Source organism: Conger conger, chromosome 4, assembly GCF_963514075.1.
Source record: "Conger conger chromosome 4, fConCon1.1, whole genome shotgun sequence".
Taxonomy (NCBI): Eukaryota; Metazoa; Chordata; class Actinopteri; order Anguilliformes; family Congridae; genus Conger; species Conger conger.
Genome location: NC_083763.1, coordinates 988,075 through 1,008,898, shown reverse-complemented (window position 1 = coordinate 1,008,898; position 20,824 = coordinate 988,075). Strand labels below are relative to the sequence as shown.

At 50.3% G+C, this 20,824-nt stretch overlaps 1 protein-coding gene across 5 annotated transcripts in view; it reads right to left on the bottom strand.

Annotated features, from left to right (window-relative positions):
• The window catches only part of LOC133127570 (F-box-like/WD repeat-containing protein TBL1XR1), a 46,936-nt gene extending 26,411 nt beyond the window's left edge, over positions 1-20,525 (bottom strand). For 2 of the 5 annotated variants that reach the window (XM_061240547.1, XM_061240548.1), the window contains exon 1: positions 20,225-20,524. The gene's annotated coding sequence lies outside the window, so the exon portion shown is untranslated. Of the gene's footprint in view, positions 1-19,774; positions 19,802-19,949; positions 19,967-20,224 lie in introns of those variants that run through there. The other 3 variants (XM_061240551.1, XM_061240550.1, XM_061240549.1) reach the window with 3 other exon arrangements.
• Between the last annotated feature and the right edge of the window lie 299 nt (positions 20,526-20,824).

The window sequence follows — 20,824 nt, the reverse complement described above, 5'->3', positions numbered from 1 at the left end:
AAGCACCTTGGCCCTACAGCGCAGGGCTCAGACTTCCTGCCATTCTGGCTCATTTATTAGAGACTGCTGTACATAACCTGGACACGGCGCCATTCTGGCTCTATTACACAGAGACTGCTGTACATAACCTGGACACGGCGCCATTCTGGCTCTATTACACAGACACTGCTGTACATAACCTGGACACGGTGCCATTCTGGCTCTATTACACAGACACTGCTGTACATAACCTGGACACGGTGCCATTCTGGCTCTATTACACAGACACTGCTGTACATAACCTGGACACGGTGCCATTCTGGCTCTATTACACAGAGACTGCTGTACATAACCTGGACACGGTGCCATTCTGGCTCTATTACACAAAGACTGCTGTACATAACCTGGACACGGCGCCATTCTGGCTCTATTACACAGAGACTGCTGTACATAACCTGGACACGGTGCCATTCTGGCTCTATTACACAGAGACTGCTGTACATAACCTGGACACGGCGCCATTCTGGCTCTATTACACAGACACTGCTGTACATAACCTGGACACGGTGCCATTCTGGCTCTATTACACAGACACTGCTGTACATGACCTGGACACGGTGCCATTCTGGCTCTATTACACAGAGACTGCTGTACATAACCTGGACACGGCGCCATTCTGGCTCTATTACACAAAGACTGCTGTACATAACCTGGACACGGCGCCATTCTGGCTCTATTACACAGACACTGCTGTACATAACCGGGACACAGAGCCATTCTGGCTCTATTACACAGAGACTGCTGTACATAACCTGGACACGGTGCCATTCTGGCTCTATTACACAGAGACTGCTGTACATAGCCTGGACACGGTGCCATTCTGGCTCTATTACACAGAGACTGCTGTACATGACCTGGACACGGTGCCATTCTGGCTCTATTACACAGAGACTGCTGTACATAACCTGGACACGGCGCCATTCTGGCTCTATTACACAGACACTGCTGTACATAACCTGGACACGGTGCCATTCTGGCTCTATTACACAGACACTGCTGTACATAACCGGGACACAGTGCCATTCTGGCTCTATTACACAGAGACTGCTGTACATAACCTGGACACGGTGCCATTCTGGCTCTATTACACAGAGACTGCTGTACATAACCTGGACACGGCCGCATTTTAAAATATGCTAGTTTCAGGTGGAATGGAGCGGTGATGGACAGCAGCACACATGCCCTGGGCAGAAAGGATGTCTACTGTTTGACTAACTCCCCGTCTGCTACACATTAACAGCCTAACACTTCAAAATAATGGTGCATAAGTGCCACAGACTCGGTGGTCTGTAATGAGCAGTCAAACCTAACACCTTCTTAAAAACTGACGATTAAGCAGAAAAATAACATAAAAATAACATGATAAACACTTTCTCAAAGCACATTAATTAACACCTCAGTCAGAGTTTTCATAACGAGCATCTTTTCCCCAGAGCGAGTCATAATTTTGCTTGTAAAAGCTGCATCGGGTTCCGAACCGATTTAAAAAAAATTAAAAATTAAAAAAAATAAAACACACATTAACCCGACTTCCTACAGGGCTTTCTACAGACTTCCTATAGACCGCCCACTGCACCACCGTGCTGCCCACTGCACCACCCCACTACACCACCGTGCTGCCCACTACACCACCGTGCTGCACACTGCACCACCCCACTGCACCACCGTGCTGCCCTTCAGCCCTCCCACTCAGGAGAGCTTTTATTTGGCCGGTTTTTAAACCTTTAGAGAAGGCTTTAGAGTCAGTCTACAGCAGTGGTCTCCAACCCTGGTCCTGGGGAGCTACACGGGCTGCTGGTTTCCGTTGCTACTCTGCACTTCATTAATCAATTACAGCAGTTGATTGCACAGTCAACTCACCTCACCTGGTTACCTGGGTCTCAACAGGGTGCTGATTTTAAGGTGAAAACAGAAACCTGCAGACCCTGTAGCTCTCCAGGACCAGGGTTGGAGGCCACTGCGGTAGACTGACACTTTATGAGAAACCACTGGTCTACAGCCATGAACATCAAGCCTAGCACACATGGTAAACAGGCCAAGTCAGATAGTATGGCCATGGTACAATCGAAAAGGTGAACTACAGCCCAAAGATGAATACAAATGCTAACGTGACTACTGAATGTGATTCAAATACAACAAGAGGTCAACAACTACTGCTGCTGCCAGTGACAAACTGTATGAACACAATGGAAACCCAACAGGAACCTGTGGCCATTTTGGCAGAAGTGAGGGGAGACAGACAGGGCAGTGGAGAGAGATAGACAGGGCAGTGGTGAGAGAGACAGACAGGGCAGTGGAGAGAGACAGACAGGGCAGTGGAGAGAGACAGACAGGGCAGTGGAGAGAGACAGACAGGGCAGTGGAGAGAGACAGACAGGGCAGTGGTGAGAGGGAGAGAGACAGACAGGGCAGTGGTGAGAGACAGACAGGGCAGTGGTGAGAGACAGACAGGGCAGTGGAGAGAGAGACAGACAGGGCAGTGGAGAGAGACAGACAGGGCAGTGGTGAGAGACAGACAGGGCAGTGGTGAGAGACAGACAGGGCAGTGGGGAGAGACAGACAGGGCAGTGGGGAGAGGGAGAGAGACAGACAGGGCAGTGGAGAGAGACAGACAGGGCAGTGGAGAGAGACAGACAGGGCAGTGGAGAGAGAGAGAGAGAGAGAGAGAGACAGGGCAGTGGGGAGAGACAGACAGGGCAGTGGAGAGAGAGAGAGAGAGAGACAGGGCAGTGGGGAGAGACAGACAGGGCAGTGGTGAGAGACAGACAGGGCAGTGGTGAGAGACAGACAGGGCAGTGGTGAGAGACAGACAGGGCAGTGGTGAGAGACAGACAGGGCAGTGGTGAGAGGGAGAGAGACAGACAGGGCAGTGGAGAGAGACAGAAATATGGTTCCAATATTCCAGTCAAGCTTAGTCAAATGTAGAGAATTATTAGAATCCAAAACAAATACTATTTGAACCCAGGTGTGTTCTGTAGCAGTGGTGCCTGAATGCCAAACTTACAGTCTCAGGCAGGTTAAGACAAAGCTTTAATCTCAGACTCACACTGACACACTCATCAGCTTCCTGAAGAGCATAACACAAATACATTGTTATTTAGCTGACACTTTTATCCAAAGCAACTTACAGTTGATTAGACTAAGCAGGGGACAATCCCCCGGAGCCTCGTTCAAGAACCCAACAGCTGCACTGATCTTATTATGGCTACACCGGGGCTTAAACCACCAACGGTCCGGGTCCCAGTAAAGCACCTTAGCCACTAGGCTACAGGCTGCCCAGAACATGAATTTAATAATATCCAGGGCACCTGCAGCAGCTGTAGCCATGCGCACACCAACCAATCCGAGCCATTCACCAGTGCTCACTGCCTGCCTCATGGTTACTGATCAGCTTACACATTATTGGCCCAGATCATCACATACCACTGAGAGAACAGTGTACTACAGCTCACACTAGTAAAACCTGCTAACAACTCAACCCAGTCTGTTAGACAGAAATACATTAAAATATGAAAGCTCTCAGCCCACAGCCGAGCAGTAGATTAGGTGTGCATTCACACCTGTGTGCGTATCAAATGTAACCTGAGCCCCACCAGCCGCCAGTGTGTGCTGCTGATACAGACGCCTGCAGAAAGGGCCTCGCTCTGAGACTCGCTCCGGGCCTGAGACTCGCTCCGGGCCTGAGACTCGCTCCGGGCCTGAGACTCGCTCTGGGCCTCTCTCTGAGACTCGCTCTGGGCCTCACTCTGAGACTCGCTCTGGGCCTGAGACTCGCTCTGGGCCTGAGACTCGCTCTGGGCCTGAGACTCGCTCTGGGCCTGAGACTCGCTCTGGGCCTCTCTCTGAGACTCGCTCTGGGCCTGAGACTCGCTCTGGGCCTGAGACTCGCTCTGGGCCTGAGACTCGCTCTGGGCCTCTCTCTGAGACTCGCTCTGGGCCTGAGACTCGCTCTGGGCCTGAGACTCGCTCTGGGCCTCTCTCTGAGACTCGCTCTGGGCCTCTCTCTGAGACTCGCTCTGGGCCTGAGACTCGCTCTGGGCCTGAGACTCGCTCTGGGCCTCTCTCTGAGACTCGCTCTGGGCCTGAGACTCGCTCTGGGCCTGAGACTCGCTCTGGGCCTGAGACTCGCTCTGGGCCTCTCTCTGAGACTCGCTCTGGGCCTGAGACTCTCTCTGAGACTCTCTCTGAGACTCGTTCTGGGCCTGAGACTCGCTCTGGGCCTCTCTCTGAGACTCGTTCTGGGCCTGAGACTCGCTCTGGGCCTGAGACTCGCTCTGGGCCTGAGACTCGCTCTGGGCCTGAGACTCGCTCTGGGCCTCTCTCTGAGACTCGCTCCGGGCCTGAGACTCGCTCCGGGCCTGAGACTCGCTCCGGGCCTGAGACTCGCTGCGGGCCTGAGACTCGCTCTGGGCCTCTCTCTGAGACTCGTTCTGGGCCTGAGACTCGCTCTGGGCCTGAGACTCGCTCTGGGCCTGAGACTCGCTCTGGGCCTGAGACTCGCTCTGGGCCTCTCTCTGAGACTCGCTCTGGGCCTGAGACTCGCTCCGGGCCTGAGACTCGCTCCGGGCCTGAGACTCGCTCCGGGCCTGAGACTCGCTCTGGGCCTGAGACTCGCTCCGGGCCTCACTCCCACTACAGGAGTTCTACTCAGGATATGTGACCAGACAGACCCTGCAGCAAGGCTGTGAGACCCAGTTCAGCTGTTAAACCCTGAAACTGGTGCTTTTCATGCCCTTCCAAAACACAGCGACTTCCTAACAAACCGCTGATGAGTCAGCACTGGGGCATTTCCTCTTTACTGACACAACCAAAATAACCGAAAAACTCTCAAAGGCCCTGACAGTCTGCAGTATTCACACCCAATTCACCCAACACATCCGATTTAGACACTGCTTTCTTCGGACTGATCTGTTCAGCTGTGGCATTGTACACTTCTACCAACAGAACACAGGTCCCTAATGAGCTATGCACAGTGTGACATCACACATTACAGGTCCCTAATGAGCTATGCACAGTGTGACATCACACATTACAGGTCCCTAATGAGCTATGCACAGTGTGACATCACACATTACAGGTCCCTAATGAGCTATGCACAGTGTGACATCACACATTACAGGTCCCTAATGAGCTACACATAGTATGACATCATACATTACAGGTCTCTAATGAGCTACACACAGTATGACATCATACATTACAGGTCCCTAATGAGCTACGCACATTGTGACATCACACATTGCTGGCCCCTAATGAGCTACCCACATCGTGACATCACACATTACAAGTCATTATTTGGCTACCCACACTCTGACATCACATGCTAGCTTGCAGTTTGAACACTGAAATAAAAATGCAGTTCCACATTTAGAATGTGCATTACTCACGGATATAAAGGACATCCCTAACACCAGGACAAAACCAGATTCTATTTGCAAAAACGAAGTTGATTTGTCCAGAATAAAACATGCTTGGTATAACATTGTGCTGTATATTTAAAACATCTGGTCAAAAACACACCACATCCTCACAGCCTGGTTAGCACTGACAACAGCACAACCCACCAGACCTCACAACCCAAAACACAACCCACCAGACCTCACAACCCAAAACACAACCCACCAGACCTCACAACCCAAAACACAACCCACCAGACCTCACAACCCAAAACACAACCCACCAGACCTCACAACCCAAAACACAACCCACCAGACCTCACAACCCAAAACACAACCCACCAGACCTCACAACCGACAGCACAACCCACCAGACCTCACAACCGACAGCACAACCCACCAGACCTCACAACCGACAGCACAACCCACCAGACCTCACAACCAACATCACAACCCACCAGACTTCACAACCAACACCAACAGCACAACCCACCAGACTTCACAACCAACACCAACAGCACAACCCACCACACCTCACAATCAACATCACAACCCACCAGACCTCACAACCAACACCAACAGCAGAAACAGGAACACAAACACTGCTTACAAACAACCAACTTCTACTCCAGCCTGGGGTATTCAGCTCAGCATCATAGCAACAGTGCTTTACACGGACATTTTACACCATCAGCCGTCATCTGGACAGCTGTTCAAGACAATATCTGACTAACAGAGAACAGAACGGCCCCACCAATCATGGAGAACATTGCTAACAACCGGAACAATGTTGATAATGATTGGTGGATGCATTCTAGCCACTATCCTGTAATGCTGTGTCAGGGATTCCCGAAAATAGAATGTTTCCACCAATCACAGTCGATTGTTACCAACGCAGCTCATGATCGGTGGAGCTGCTTGAGTCCAGTGGCCGTCTTATCATTCCCGCAGAAGCACTGCATTGTGGGAGCAGATTCAGCTCAAGCCGTGTTCAGAGGAGCGGCAGACTCAGAGTCAAACCCTGCCGTGCTCGGAGACCCACTTTCACTGGATGTGATTCAGCAAACACCTCCAAAAATAAACTCTGAAAAGGTGCTGCATCACACAGCTGAACAGACTGCCCCATTTAACATCATTCCTCCGCAGCTGTGGGCCTTTTTGCTCTTGAACGTGATCACCGATAGCCCCACAGTCTCCGCATTAAACCTGCACAGCTCCTCAGAGTCGGCCTCAGTATATGACCAGGGTTTCTGCTGCTTTGCTGTCATTGGTCGGAATCACACAGCTGCTGAATCACTGGCTCCAGCGGCTCACGCTCACACGCACGTCATTCTGAAACACAGCGGGGTGTATCGTTTCTCCAGCAGGGCTGTACACTCCCACAGAACAGGCCAGTGCGTTTGGTGCAGGTACCCTCAGAGGAGAGAACACAGTGTACCGAGTCCACACACTTCCAGCTGCGATAGAAAAACAATAAAGCATCTCCACCCTCACCCAGCCACTCTGATCACGCAGGTGACAGTGAATGAGGTTCATCAACGGGCCGTACAGGGATAATCTATCACGGTGATATCTCCCAGCTGCACTGGGCTGTGTGCTGGGGCTGTGTGCTGGGGCTGTGTGCTGGGGCTGTGTGCTGGGGCTGTGTGCTGGGGCTGCACTGGGCTGTGTGCTGGGGCTGTGTGCTGGGTTGTGTGCTGGGCTGTGTGCTGGGGCTGCACTGGGCTGTGTGCTGGGGCTGTGTGCTGGGTTGTGTGCTGGGGCTGTGCTGGGGCTGCACTGGGCTGTGTGCTGGGGCTGTGTGCTGGGGCTGTGTGCTGGGGCTGTGTGCTGGGCTGTGTGCTGGGGCTGTGCTGGGCTGTGTGCTGGGGCTGTGTGCTGGGCTGTGTGCTGGGCTGTGTGCTGGGGCTGCACTGGGCTGTGTGCTGGGGCTGTGTGCTGGGCTGTGTGCTGGGGCTGTGCTGGGCTGTGTGCTGGGCTGTGCTGAGGCCGTTTCTCTGGCTGACTGACACACGCTCCAGCAGAGCAGACCCTCGGCCCTCTGGGAGCCCCTCGGCCCTCTGGGATATGCACCCTGACTTCATATCGACACAGCACAGCCCAGCATTACAGCATTACAGCCCAGCATTACTGCACAGCACAGCCCAGCATTACAGCCCAGCATTACTGCACATTACAGACCAGCATTACTGCACATTACAGACCAGCATTACTGCACATTACTGCAGTGACATCAGAGTCCAAAAAGGATGAATACGATCTCCGCTGATCCTGAACTGAAGCCAGCGCCCAAAGCCCCAGTCAGGAAGCGCCTAGGCAGTCAGGACCGACGATGTGTTCACAAGAGAACATGGAAGTACCGGGCAGCAGGTCGACACAGAAACACCATCTGAGAAAAATAAGCGAGCACGTGACCTGCTGCGGTGCGGTCTGAGCAGCAGGGAGTGAGAAGTGGACCACGTGACAGCCGCGCTACGCATTCAAATGTAGCTGCAGCCAAGCGTGGGGTCATTTCAAATGTGAATGCATGAGTCATTTAACCCACAGGAGTCTGATCTGGGTCAGCCATGACGCCTCTGCAGCCAAATACAGAGCTGATATAAATATGAAACTGAGCAGCAGGAAGTAGCAGGTCACATAGAGAGGGCCGCGGTGGTAATTACTGTGTTCATTTACAATGACACGCAGAACCAGGTCACCAGCTCCTGTTCCAATCAGGACTTTCTCTGCGTCACTCCTGGTCAGGCTGCACCGGGACAGCAGCCTGCTCTGAGCTCAGAGCTGGGGTTACACACACGTACAGCTGTGTGTCCTAGGGGCTACACTGATGCTCTGGGCTCACACACACATACAGCTGTGTCCTAGGGGCTACACTGATGCTCTGGGCTCACACACACGTACAGCTCTGTGTCCTAGGGGCTACACTGATGCTCTGGGCTCACACACACATACAGCTGTGTCCTAGGGGCTACACTGATGCTCTGGGCTCACACACACGTACAGCTCTGTGTCCTAGGGGCTACACTGATGCTCTGGGCTCACACACACATACAGCTCTGTGTCCTAGGGGCTACACTGATGCTCTGGGCTCACACACACGTACAGCTCTGTGTCCTAGGGGCTACACTGATGCTCTGAGCTCAGAGCAGGGCTCACACACACGTACAGCTCTGTGTCCTAGGGGCTACACTGATGCTCTGGGCTCACACACACATACAGCTCTGTGTCCTAGGGGCTACACTGATGCTCTGAGCTCAGAGCAGGGCTCACACACACGTACAGCTCTGTGTCCTAGGGGCTACACTGATGCTCTGGGCTCACACACACATACAGCTGTGTCCTAGGGGCTACACTGATGCTCTGGGCTCACACACGTACAGCTGTGTCCTAGGGGCTACACTGATGCTCTGGGCTCACACACACATACAGCTCTGTGTCCTAGGGGCTACACTGATGCTCTGGGCTCACACACACGTACAGCTCTGTGTCCTAGGGGCTACACTGATGCTCTGGGCTCACACACACATACAGCTGTGTCCTAGGGGCTACACTGATGCTCTGGGCTCACACACACGTACAGCTCTGTGTCCTAGGGGCTACACTGATGCTCTGGGCTCACACACATGTACAGCTCTGTGTCCTAGGGGCTACACTGATGCTCTGGGCTCACACACACGTACAGCTCTGTGTCCTAGGGGCTACACTGATGCTCTGGGCTCACACACACGTACAGCTCTGTGTCCTAGGGGCTACACTGATGCTCTGGGCTCACACACACGTACAGCTCTGTGTCCTAGGGGCTACACTGATGCTCTGGGCTCACACACACATACAGCTGTGTCCTAGGGGCTACACTGATGCTCTGGGCTCACACACACGTACAGCTCTGTGTCCTAGGGGCTACACTGATGCTCTGAGCTCACACACACATACAGCTCTGTGTCCTAGGGGCTACACTGATGCCCTGGGCTCACACACACGTACAGCTCTGTGTCCTAGGGGCTACACTGATGCCCTGGGCTCACACACACGTACAGCTCTGTGTCCTAGGGGCTACACTGATGCTCTGAGCTCAGAGCTGGGCTCACACACACATACAGCTCTGTGTCCCAGGGAGCCCCAGACATGGCTTTAGGGGTACCCCCTCCCCCTCCCTGGAAAGGAAGAGATCACCTCCATGGGTGCAGGGCTGGGGATTCCCTGAAGAAACCAAGGCATTCCCACTGTGTTGGGTTAATTACACACGGCATTCCTGCTGTGTTGGGTTAATTACACACGGCATTCCCGCTGTGCTGGGTTCATTACACACGGCATTCCCACTGTGTTGGGTTAATTACGCACGACATTCCCGCTGTGTTGGGTTCATTATACACGGCATTCCCACTGCGTTGGGTGAATTACACACGGCATTCCCACTCTCCATTACTTAGGCCTGGTACTACTGAATAAGCATGAAGCTGCCACAAGGTTTCAGTGCCCAGCCTGCTCCATCCCCATCAACCCTGCAGAGTTCTGCTCTACTCAGACTGAACCAGCATTCCTTTAGTATCGTACTGTAAGTCTGAGCCCAGCTCATACAGATCAATCCCAAAACGCCCTGCTCCTGCTCAGCAAAACAATGACTAAAATGACATCGTGTCGGCTGATGAGGAATTCATTAAGCCATAACGCAGGCCGCAGTCACTCAGAATAAAGACAGAGATGCAGAAATAACGGCAAAGTGCAGTGGTCTGCAGAGGAGCACACAGGTGAGCACACAGAGGAGCACACAGGTGAGCACACAGAGGAGCACACAGAGGAGCACACAGAGGAGCACACAGAGGAGCACACAGAGGAGCACACAGAGGAGCACACAGAGGAGCACACAGGTGAGCACACAGGTGAGCACACAGGTGAGCACACAGAGGAACACACAGGTGAGCACACAGGTGAGCACGCAGAGGAGCATGCAGATGAAGGTGAGCACGCAGGGAAGCACACAGAGGAGCACGCAGGTGAAGGTGAGCTGAGGCCCAGTGTGGCGGTACGGTTCTTAGCGGGAAGTGCACCATCTGCTGCGCCACAGGCCCACGCTGCCTTAGAGACAGCCGGCCATCACCATGGCGACACGGATAATGAAAGCGATTCCCGGGGACCCGCTCCTGCATCGCTCGCCTTTGTTCTGCTCTTCCCAAAATAAACAAAGGCGGGAACGCTGTCTTTCCAACCGGGATCTCTTATTCCCAAGCAGGGAAGGATGAAGTCACTTCATCGCATTCCTTCCCAAAGACGCGATGACCTCTCCAATACAAACACATCTCATCACATAGCACAGTAATCTGATCCCCTGAGTGACATCAGTGCAGCCACACAACACACCACTCTGAGGAAAGAGCATCTCCAGGACTGGAGCTGTTGTTTACAATACTGTGATTATTATGATCAGAGGCTTATGGAGAGTACTGGCAGGTCTGTATGTAATGCGCCGGGCGGCTCAGATTCTCCCTCATTACTGACGCAGGTCTACAGCGGGACACAGGCCTCCACAGCCACGGCCCAGTAATAACACTCACAGGCCTCCACAGCCACGGCCCAGTAATAACACTCACAGAGTGTGGGGGGTGGGGAGAGGGGGAGAGGGAGCAAGTGAGTGAAACAGACTGAATGAGACAGACTGAAACAGAAAGAGACAGAGTGAGACAGAGTGATTAGCCCTAACAGGAGTGATTAGCCTAACAGGAGTGATTAGCCCTAACAGGAGTGATTAGCCTAACAAGAGTGATTAGCCCTAACAGGAGTTATTAGCCTAACAGGAGTGATTAGCCTAACAGGAGTGATTAGCCTAACAGGAGTGATTAGCCCTAACAGGAGTGATTAGCCTAACAGGAGTGATTAGCCCTAACAGGAGTGATTAGCCTAACAAGAGTGATTAGCCCTAACAGGAGTGATTAGCCTAACAGGAGTGATTAGCCCTAACAGGAGTGATTAGCCTAACAGGAGTGATTAGCCCTAACAAGAGTGATAAGCCTAACAGGAGTGATTAGCCCGGCTCATTTTGCCTTAATAATAATTTTAGCTCCTGCTGTCGGGTCCTCCTAATGGCTTCCCAGCATGCACCTCTCCCCGCGACTGCCCCAGGTTCACTCAGATAACGTCTCGTGCCTCACACTGTCAATCCCACCGCCCCCTGCCTGGCGCAATGAGAGATAAATCTGCTTCCTGTAAGAGCTCAGAGCAGTGAGTTTCACTACATTTCCCATAAGCCCCCTGCAAGACAGTGATCATGAGCTCATCACTGCCACTAAGCAGAGGAGTGACATACAGAGCCCACATAGCAGTGCTTCCACCGGCCTATCACAGATCAGAGCATCATGGACTGAGCAGGGTCCTGTCACTAAGGCCTGCTTCCCTCATACAGCACTGCCAGCCATTCATTACATTACATCACAAGCCATTTAGCACTGAGCCCATCTGAGCCCAGCAGGGAAAGGAGGGCGTTGCCTACTTACCACAAACACCATTTTAACCCGCTACATCAGCACAATGGTTGTGGTCGGGGCGACATTCGCTCAGGCGGTAAGAGCAGTCATTTGGCAGTCGGAGGGTTGCCGGTTCAATTCCGCCCTGGGTGCGTCGAAGTGTCCCTGAGCAAGACACCTAACCCCCGATTGCTCCTGACAAGCTGGTTGGTGGCTTGCATGGCAGCCAATCTCCATTGGTGTGTGAATGAGAAGCATCAATTGTACAGTGCCCAGGATAAAGGCGCTACATAAATGCCAACCATTTACCATTTAGAGAGCTTCCTCTCACAAACCGGATAATCTCACAACCTGGACTCAACATTCGCCAACAATGAGCCTTTTCTGCCATTTAGTCAGTGACAAGGAAAAAAAGATATGACAATAAAATCCACAACAAAGGACCTTTTGCTTCTTCTCACAGATGAAAATGAGATGAGTGAGGGTTGTGTCGGACTGATACGACAAACAGCCCCAGTTTAATGATTTGAAAGGTTTCACTGCGAAAGCCAGTCACTCCATTTAAACCAGAGCAGACTGTGAATCTCCATCTGTCTGGCTGGCTGTCCGCTTTCACCGCCTCGACGCCAACATGTCTGGAGCTGGTCTGGAGCTAGTCTGGAGCTGGTCTGGAGCTAGTCTGGAGGTAGTCTGGAGGTAGTCTGGAGCTGGTCTGGAGCTAGTCTGGAGCTGGTCTGGAGCTGGTCTGGAGCTGGTCTGGAGCTAGTCTGGAGCTAGTCTGGAGCTGGTCTGGAGCTGGTCTGGAGCTAGTCTGGAGCTAGTCTGGAGCTAGTCTGGAGCTGGTCTGGAGCTGGTCTGGAGCTGGTCTGGAGCTAGTCTGGAGGTAGTCTGGAGCTGGTCTGGAGCTAGTCTGGAGCTGGTCTGGAGCTGGTCTGGAGCTGGTCTGGAGGTAGTCTGGAGCTGGTCTGGAGCTAGTCTGGAGCTGGTCTGGAGCTGGTCTGGAGCTGGTCTGGAGCTGGTCTGGAGCTAGTCTGGAGCTGGTCTGGAGCTGGTCTGGAGCTGGTCTGGAGCTGGTCTGGAGCTAGTCTGGAGCTGGTCTGGAGCTAGTCTGGAGCTAGTCTGGAGCTGGTCTGGAGCTGGTCTGGAGCTGGTCTGGAGCTGGTCTGGAGCTGGTCTGGAGCTAGTCTGGAGCTGGTCTGGAGCTGGTCTGGAGCTAGTCTGGAGGTAGTCTGGAGCTGGTCTGGAGCTAGTCTGGAGCTGGTCTGGAGCTGGTCTGGAGCTGGTCTGGAGCTAGTCTGGAGCTAGTCTGGAGCTGGCCTGTTTCTAACCATCGCAGAGTCAGAAGGAAACGAACAGACTCGTTTGGGTTCCGTATGCATGCAGCACCCTGGGGTTACTGCCCAATATGGAGCTGAGGGCAGTACAGCACTGAAACACCAATACTTTCAGACACACAACTAGCTGGCCTTTGGTGTTGGCTACTTTTCCCTCTTGATTGTTCAAATGTGCATGACCTTATATAGCACCTGAACACAGCCTGTGAGTTCAACACATTCCACAACACACTGCTCACTTCCTGTAGTAGGGCCCTGTAAACTACAGCCACACTGCTCACTTCCTGTAGTAGGGCCCTGTGAACTACAGCCACACTGCTCACTTCCTGTAGTAGGGCCCTGTATACTACAGCCACACTGCTCACTTCCTGTAGTAGGGCCCTGTAAACTACAGCCACACTGCTCACTTCCTGTAGTAGGGCCCTGTAAACTACAGCCACACTGCTCACTTCCTGTAGTAGGGCCCTGTAAACTACAGCCACACTGCTCACTTCCTGTTCAAGGGCGACCCTGTAAACTGCAGCCACACTGCTCACTTCCTGTTCAAGGGCCCTGTGAACTACAGCCACACAGCTCACTTCCTGTTCAAGGGCCCTTCACACACATATATACACTATATTAAAACATGTCAACTGGCTAACATGCCAATCGCTATACATGATAAATCCACCTCCACTACAAGCCAAAACTGGATATTCACACCAGAAAGACCCTCAGCAACACACTCTTGTACCAGGATCAGGGCTCACAAATATATTGCCCACATTTTTTATCGTCATCATAATTTCTGCCTGAATTTACGCAATGCTGAGCATTTACTTTTGGAACAGAGAAGTCGTGTTCTGCAGGCCTGTAGAATAATTAGCTGAATAATGCATCTTTTAAACCCATTAACTGGGCAGCTGCTGTAGAGAGCTCTGATTGAGATCAGTCTCATGGCTTACGCACTGCACTTCAGGAACCACCGTGCACCCCTCCCCCACAGCTCCGCTCACCCCCCCCCCCGCCGCCAGCCACCCCCTCCCCCGCCCCCACCGCCCTCCAACCCCCCGCCCCTCCCCCACTCTCTCAGCGGAAGCAGAGGACGGGATTTCCTAGAACATGCAGAGGCCCGGCCTCACACCAACATCTCCACACCACACTGCCAAATTAAAAACAACCAACTAAACGACCGGCCTGTAGGACATGGGACAGGGTCACAGCTTTAGGACACCATGCAGCCTGTAGCGTAGTGGCTGAGGTGCATGACTGGGACCCAGGGGTAGCCACGATAAGATCCACACAGCTGTTGGATTGCCCCCTACTTAGTCTAATCAACTGTAAGTCAATAAATGAAAACTTACCAGCAGGCAGAAGTAAACCATCACACAATGGGAGCCCAATAAGCCCAGAATGAAGCAGAATGACGACATTAAGCAGCTATTATGATGCCCATTACGTCAGGGTCTCATCACTTTATAGAGACAGGTCTTAAATTACAGGTCTTAAAAAACCAAAATCACAGGATCAGCGCTGGTCATTCAGGAACACTCAAGCAGCGCAGGCAGACGCACAGCCACACAATACCTGCACGAGGTGCACTGTGAAAATTATTTGGACATTTATTTTCCTCATTGTATAAAAAGCACAGAACTGAAAAGCAAGGATAATGGAGCCAAGGACGGCTCTCACTTGGGTGAGCTATCCACTGAAACCGCTACACAGCGACGGGATACAAGCACGGTACATGACGATATAATATATATAAACAGCTATTTATGAGACATGGATAATAAACAAGGTACAGGTTTCGGCCAAACTGGTCTCCAGGCAACCACACAGCCCTGTGTATCAGCAGCTATAGCCATTGGCTGATTGGGAACACTGCTTCCACACGCTATTGGCTGCCTACGGCCTCCTGAAGGGCGCTGACGCGTCACACACCACACGCCTCCGCCGTATAAACCACAACACTGAGACCACCAGAACCGTACCACAACACTGAGACCATCAGAACCGCAGCGTAACACTGAGACCACCAGAACCGTACCACAACACTGAGACCATCAGAACCGTACCACAACACTGAGACCATCAGAACCGTACCACAACACTGAGACCACCAGAACCGTACCACAACACTGAGACCATCAGAACCGTACCACAACACTGAGACCATCAGAACCGTACCACAACACTGAGACCATCAGAACCGTACCACAACACTGAGACCATCAGAACCATACCACAACACTGAGACCACCAGAACCGTACCACAATACTGAGACCATCAGAACCGCAGCGTAACACTGAGACCATCAGAACCGTACCACAACACTGAGACCATCAGAACCGCAGCGTAACACTGAGACCATCAGAACCGCAGCGTAACACTGAGACCATCAGAACCGTACCACAACACTGAGACCACCAGAACCGTACCACAACACTGAGACCACCAGAACCGTACCACAACACTGAGACCATCAGAACCGCAGCGTAACACTGAGGCCATCACAACCGTAGCGTAACGTTAAGACTATACCAACCTTAGCAGTGAGCGTTAGCCTTATTATCCGCAGAAGCAGTGAGCGTTAGGCTTATTAGCCACAGAAGCAGTGAGTGTTAGCCTTATTAGCCACAGAAGCATGAGCATTAGCTTTATTAGCCACAGAAGCGGTGAGCGTTAGCTTTATTAGCCACAGAAGCGTGAGCATTAGCTTTATTAGCCACAGAAGCGGTGAGCTTTAGCCTTATTAGCTGCAGAAGCATGAGCGTTAGCTTTATTAGCCACAGAGGCGGTGAGCGTTAGCCGCAGAAGTGTGACTTCCTGTAGTAATGTTCCATCTGGGGAAAGAACAGCACGCCCTTGGTGCTGTTTCTGAGTCCTGGGCTCCTCACAGGGAGTTGCAGTATTCCCACCGTTTCTCTATTTTAAGAGCTGTTAACCTAGTTCATCTGCCAGCTTCTGCATAAGAGTAGATACGTTTCTCAGCGTGTTTCAATGGTATCATTCATCTCGATACGAGCAGCTAGACTAGGTTTCCACACGGTGTGCTAGCAGCCACACCGAGCACGGCTACGCGGCGAGATGAAGTCTCAGGGTGTTATCTTCAAGCTGTCAGACTGGTCTGTCGCCCCATTAGGGATGAAGACTAAATTAAGAAAATCCATTCTGGAGAAAATTATTCAGCGGCAAATGCCACCAGGAAATGAAATATTGGTAATACCGAATCGGTCTTGTGCATAACTCACTGAGGGCGTGTTTACATGGTCAGTGTGGGGTTACAGAGGAGACTGCCCACTCCGCCAACTGAGGACAAATATATACAAAGCTGTTGTACACATTAATGCATACAAAAGGTGGATTACACATGTACGCTGTAAAGCTTAGCTTTTGTTTAAATAGACTCACGGTAGTTTCATTCAGTTATTCAGGATCCAGCCAACAATAATTTGGTTATAAACAAAACGTATCAGTAAAGAGCAGGGCAAATAAATAAACAAGGTCATGAGCCCTGCACTGATGAGTTCAACCTCGAGACTGCCAGGCACAACTGTGTCTACTGAGCTGTGCAGGTGGGACAGACTGAGCTGTAGCCCCAGTGTTAGACTCCTGTAGGCCCTGTGTTAGACTCCTGTAGGCCCTGTGTTAGACTCCTGTAGGCCCTGTGTTAGACTCCTGTAGGCCCTGTGTTAGACTCCTGTAGGCCCTGTGTTAGACTCCTGTAGGCCCTGTGTCTTGACTCCTGTAGCCCCACTGTTAGACTCCTGTAGGCCCAGTGTCTGACTCCTGTAGCCCCAGTGTTAGACTCCTGTAGCCCCAGTGTTAGACTCCTGTAGGCCCAGTGTTTGACTCCTGTAGGCCAGAAAGGGACAATGGAGAAGCAGAAGGCCTGGATCACACACAGCTTGCACTAACCCATGGAATGCTGCCATTTACACTAATTAACTCGCTTTCTGAAAAGAAAAACTATTCCTGCCATAATACGCCTACTCACGATGCCAACACAATAAATGCATATTTTTATCAAAACAAACGTTTAACACACAGGCTAATAAAAATCAAAAACCATAGACGCTGGCTTGAGCCTGAAACCTCGCTTTTGACTTTTCATTCAAATTAAGAATAATGCAATAATAGATAATATCTCACAATAGTACCAATGGCTGCATGAATACTATGATCAATAACAACAATATGAGACACTGAAAGATGATTGGCCCACAGAAACAGGAAGTTAATTTGTTATGTCGTGGTTCTAGTCTGGGTCATCACCTATTGTACTCTTATACTTTTTAATATTCCAGTGTTAAAAAGCACAGAATCTGGCATTAACCCACGGACTGATTACACTGTGTACACCCGATCGACAAGAAAGCCCTTATTCAGGACGACTGCCTTGGAACTTCACCGAGACCTTTCAGTGATAAAGCTAAAGAAGTTATTTCTCCATTCCTGCACGAGCTCCAGCAGCAGGCCTAAGGCCTGCTTCAAGGACACACACACGGCTGCAGCACGAGAAAGGATAAATAAAAACCCGTCCACATGAGCAGGGATTTCAGCAGCACAAACACAAACGGCAAGAACAATGGAGCAGTGTTCAGGAAGAGGGGAAGGAGTGCATTGTCCAATCAGAGAGCTTCCCATGTCCCCTTTAAAGAGTGGGTATTTTAGGTGCTTTCTGACCTGCCCAAACATGCTCAAACAATAACCAAACACTCCACTAACAGCCCAGAATGGCCAGCCATTATGCACAGAAATGTTTTAGCATGAATTACTCACTTCTTGCACCACACCAGACTACCCATATTCGCACTAAGTGTCTGAGTTTGCACGTTGCAGTGGCTGCCTGCAGCAGAAGCACCGAATGTACCGTGTTTATCGCAGGAGCTGCTGAACTCCAGATAATGAGCAAGACTGTGTAATTATGGGCTGCACGAAATTATACAGGTGTAGGATGCTAACAAACAACTGCAAAGTGCCACTGGTATGCAGGCAACGAGCTGTACAGTGTGCAGCTAACCCACTCTAATTCACTGTCACTGACATCTCAATTATGCCCATTTAAGAAAATGGTAACAACACCAGAAAGTATACACAATCTCATTGGAAACATGTCTACAGATAAACCCCAGACTGAAAACTAAATGGATCAGAATGGTTATCACGGCTAAATAAACTGGCTAATTATACAGAACATTAAACACCACAAAACACACAGTGAGGCAGGTAGCTGATTGGGCACAGGAAATGACAGGAAGCAGAAACAGGCGAGGTCACAACAGCCCGTAACCCTGACGATCCCATAACACTGCTGCCATTACATTTTTCATTCAAGTTTTGTTTCTTTGTAGTTCACTTGACTCTCAAAATTACCCTAAACATTTTTTAAAGCAAAACACAGAAACAGAGCTAGCTTCTAATACAAACAGAAACTAGTAGATATCTTGAGAGAATACATACACAACAAACATTTTAAAGAGGGGGGGGGGGTGAGGCCAATTAAACAGTAGAAAACTCAGCGCCATTGATTTTAATGTCAAAGGCAGGAAATGTCACTACTTCCACTGCTCGCAGTACTGTTGGCACAACAGCAAAGATGGTTAATGTGGGCTGGCAAAATAGCTGCCAGTTTTAAGACCGAAAGCCGCGGCTTATAAACGAGGCCTCCCCTCCCCCGTCCTACTACAAGCGCGCGAGTTACGTAACCGCTGCTGCTGCTGCAATCTGACCGCGTGAAGAACAGCGAAATCAATTATTCAGGATCCAGATACAGTTACTCCACGGAGGAAATGTTTCACAGGCTCCACTTCCGACAAACGAATTAAAGCTTCCAAAATAAATGGCATGAAACTGCCAAGACGTGTGTCATTGTTGACTATTTTGATATGCAAATTCACCGAAGTAGTGACGAGACAGCCAGTCATGTCCCTCCGGCGTTTATTTGGGTCGGTGTACACAACACGACAACTTCCTGTTTACTGAAGTCAACATTAAAAGCCATTTCAGTAGTGGCCAATCCTTACCCACCTCCACACACACAACATCCCTGACCTCTTATTTCAGTATTATTTTTGCCACAATAGTTTATGCTGCTGTTATAGTGATTAAACTGTCATTCTGTGGGCAACGTGGCTCTTTAGTATCAGGCCCGAAAAAGTACAAAATCTTCGTTCTGCTTGTATTAGTATCTAGCTAACTCACCTGGAGCTGCCTGTTTCCTGGCTATGGTGTTGTTTGGATGGCTAACTCTAAATAAATCAGAATTGCTGATTATATAGGCAAATAAAGCTAAATACATGTGTCTATTTATATATCACACATAGTTAAAATACATGAAATATGATGTAGACGTATTTTCCCCAAACCGCCCACTGCCCCAGTGTGAGAGACTGTTCCCCTCCCCCACACGCGGCAGTTTACCCTCAATATCCACACACACACCTTAATACAAATGCAGGGTTACACTGTACCTCAACAAATATATAATTAAAGTAGCAACTTAGCTGAGTATTTGTTTCCGTGTGTGTTTAAAATACACCCAGATAGCGCTAGCATACTCACTAGCTATACTAACTGAAGGCTGCTTGCTCCAACATGCTTTCCAGATTTCTTGTGCCCTACCTAGCTAACGTTAGCTGTTATGTTATGGTCATATCGCTAGGTAGTACTCTGTGGCTAGCTACAAACACAGCTACACCCTTCATATAGTTAGAAAACAGTCACGGTGTTAATATACCGTTATCTGAAGGCAAGTAGCTTAGTAAAAGTTGAAATGCAGAGTAAATTGTAGCTGGCTAGCTAGCTAGCGTTAGCTGCTGCATTCACAAAACACACACACTGCCCATCCCCCACCTCACAACACACAGATTCACGAAACACACGTATTATTGGCAATATCTTTACTGTAAGCACGCCACAAGCACACATATACGTTAATAATGAATTTGTGACATATATTGTTTATTTAAATCTACCTAAATGATCCCTAAAAGCGAAAAGAACGGCTCTCACCGTTATTATCCAGATCACACAGGGCTGGTTTCTCGCTGCTGTGCAGTGTGGAGTTTCCTCTGATATATTTTAAAAATGCGCTGCCAATAACGTGTTATAAAGCGAGTTGACGATGGTGGTCTGACAGTTAAATTCCCATGTAATCGCCGTGTTGTGTGTATGTAGTCATTGCTCTTTTATAAAAGCTAAAAAATAAAGTATTTTAGGAGGGATTGAGGAACATTGTAAGGCTGTTTGCTCGTAGAGAAAGAGCCAAACGGGTGAGCAGCAGCCAACGGCTTCAGACACTCAAACACTGAGCTGACCTGCCAGGCGGAAATGGGGCCGGTACGGCTCGTTCTGCAGTGTGTACACAATGTGGACGGGACACATCGCACATTAACCAGTCTGCTGCTTCCATTACGGGGAATTTGCTTTGCCGAAATAATACCTCCTGCTTTACAACAAATCTGCAATAAATACATTTTGTGACTGTTTTCAGAATAATCGTTCACCTGAAAGGGCAATACAATTCATATATATATATTTTTTTATTATTAAAGAGCATATGATAGATTAGGACCATTATTATCTTGAAATTGAAATGCATCACCACTGATA